General features: G+C 47.9%; 1 protein-coding gene across 3 annotated transcripts in view; it reads left to right on the forward strand.

Annotated features, from left to right (window-relative positions):
- Window positions 1-1295: 1295 nt before the first annotated feature.
- Window positions 1296-2189, forward strand: part of pcgf5b (polycomb group ring finger 5b) — a 20143-nt gene continuing 19249 nt past the window's right edge. For 2 of the 3 annotated variants that reach the window (XM_017439318.3, XM_017439317.3), the window contains exon 1: window positions 1296-1498. The gene's annotated coding sequence lies outside the window, so the exon portion shown is untranslated. The remainder of the gene's footprint in view (window positions 1499-2189) is intronic. The other variant, XM_017439315.3, reaches the window with a different exon arrangement.

Raw genomic sequence — 2189 nt, forward strand, 5'->3', positions numbered from 1 at the left:
GGGCCACACAGTTGCTCAAACATTCAAGCCATCACATCTTCGTTAGGACTCTGCAACACGTGATAAACCAGCACATGTATGCACAGACGCCACCATCAGGTCAACGAACAATAATAAACAAATAATAAAGTCATTATGTGATAATATAAGAGTTAAAGCCAGTATTTCACTGGGTTGGGACTGTTGGTGACAAACTGCGAATGGCATTTGCAAACTCTGAAACTTTTGTCCCAAAATTTGCAGAGAGTTTGTGCAAATGTGTCATTCGGTGTGGCTTCGAGTGAAAATTTGGATATTTTCTTGCAATTTCGTGTCTCCAGTAACCCAGTAAGATCCTACATAACACTTTCATAAAATACCGCATGTCTGTAGGTGTTGAGATTTTTGAGAAAGTCAGTCAAAACCAAGAAGTCGACTTTAAGGTTTAGATTTGGACCAGCTGGGATAATGTAATGTGGATAATATGGCTCCCAGGTAAACGCAGAGTGATAATGTATTTGCTTGGGTGTGTGTGTGTGTGGGTGTGTGTGCTCATTTAAATGTACCATTTGCAAACTGAGCTACTGAACAGATTAAAATGTAACCTTAAGAAAAGTAATCACTGGAGGAATATCTATAACCGACTAACTTTGGACGTTAGTCCTATTCAAGATGGCCGCCACAGATACGTGACCTGACGAAACCAAATATGGCTATAAGTCAGTCAGTTTTACAGATGTTGAGCTCCAACTTGGTGTGGTAGTAGCTGAGTCAGTCACGATTCATTCTCAAAGTGCTATCCACTGTGTTGCATCTTCGCTTAAAAATTTAGCAATATATCTCATGAATCATCGGACAGATTTTAATGAAACTTATTAGATGAATATCTACAACTGAGTGACGATTGGATTTGATTCAAGATGGCTCAGCTAATCTACCATTTTGCCAGCACAAAGTAGGCTATCTATAATTTCCTAAAACTAATACATTTATTGAGGTAATAGGTGGTAGTAGCTGAGAGCTATCCTCAACACATACTCTGAGGATTAACGCATCTCGCTGGATTTGTCTCTGGCGGCCATCTTGGATTCAAACTTTGCGTGAAGGGCAGCGGGCGATATGCATACCTTCAGTGAATGCCAGGCTTTTAATTTGATCAAAATGTTGCTGTGAGATGAAACCAATCCTGCAGCCACATGAACCAACTGAGCTCTGTGTTCATCTCTAGCTGTGAGTGTGTGTGTGTGTGTGTGAGTGTGTGTTGTGGGCCAATAGTCACTCCGTTACACAATCTCTTTCAGTTTGTGAGCCCTGCCTGGCTGCCTGGTGGCTCCCCGCCCACCGCTGCTCTCTGCTGCCTGCCTGCCTGCCTGCTGGGCGGACTGGGGCAGATCCGAGCCGACCAGTTCCGTGTTCTCTGTCGGTTCGGACTGAGCGGGAGGAGCGGGCGGAGTCACGGTGGCGGACGTTCGGCGTGTGTAACTCCGGCTCTCTCTCCGGGGGTGAAGACTCCGAGGAGGTGAGGAACGTTGTTGTTTTGTTTTTTCCCCCCTTCCTTTTATCTATGTCGGCGGAATTTCACCTCGGATGTCGCTGCGTTTCGAGCCAAACTTTGACGCCGCTGCCACTGGGAGGGGAGGCTGGATAGACCTCCCCCCCCACCACCACTCCTCCTCCTCCTTCTCCTCCTCCCGCACCATCCCCACCGAAACGCAAAGTGCGTCGCTGCGCACGCGCACACGCGGGACCTCGTTACGTTCCACGCGACATTGTCAAAACTCGCTTTTAAAGGCCGCGACTTTTGTCGCTCCGGAACTTTTTTCTCTTTCTTCCTCTTCTTCTTCTTTTCTTTTTTTTTTTTTACAGCGTTTGATAGAGCTTTGCGCGTGCACGCACACACGGTACAGAGTCCGTGCGTGCGCGGGCGCGCGTCCCACACATGTGTCTCCGCGAGCGCGTCGCCCGTTGATGTTGATTTGACACGGGTGACGTAGAGCGTGACGCGCCGAACGATGACATAAGCAGTTCAACGGCGCGCGAGCGAGAGGAACAGCTGCGCGTGCGCGTCTCATTGACCGACACCGAGGAGGATTTCTGAGCTGCGCACTTTAGATTGTTCCAGCATTAAATAGAGAGAGAGAGAGAGAGAGAGAGAGAGAGAGAGAGAGAGAGAGAGAGAGAGAGAGAGAGAGAGAGAGAGAGAGAGAGAG

The sequence above is a fragment of the Kryptolebias marmoratus genome, linkage group LG22 (genome assembly GCF_001649575.2).
Source record: "Kryptolebias marmoratus isolate JLee-2015 linkage group LG22, ASM164957v2, whole genome shotgun sequence".
NCBI lineage: Eukaryota > Metazoa > Chordata > Actinopteri > Cyprinodontiformes > Rivulidae > Kryptolebias > Kryptolebias marmoratus.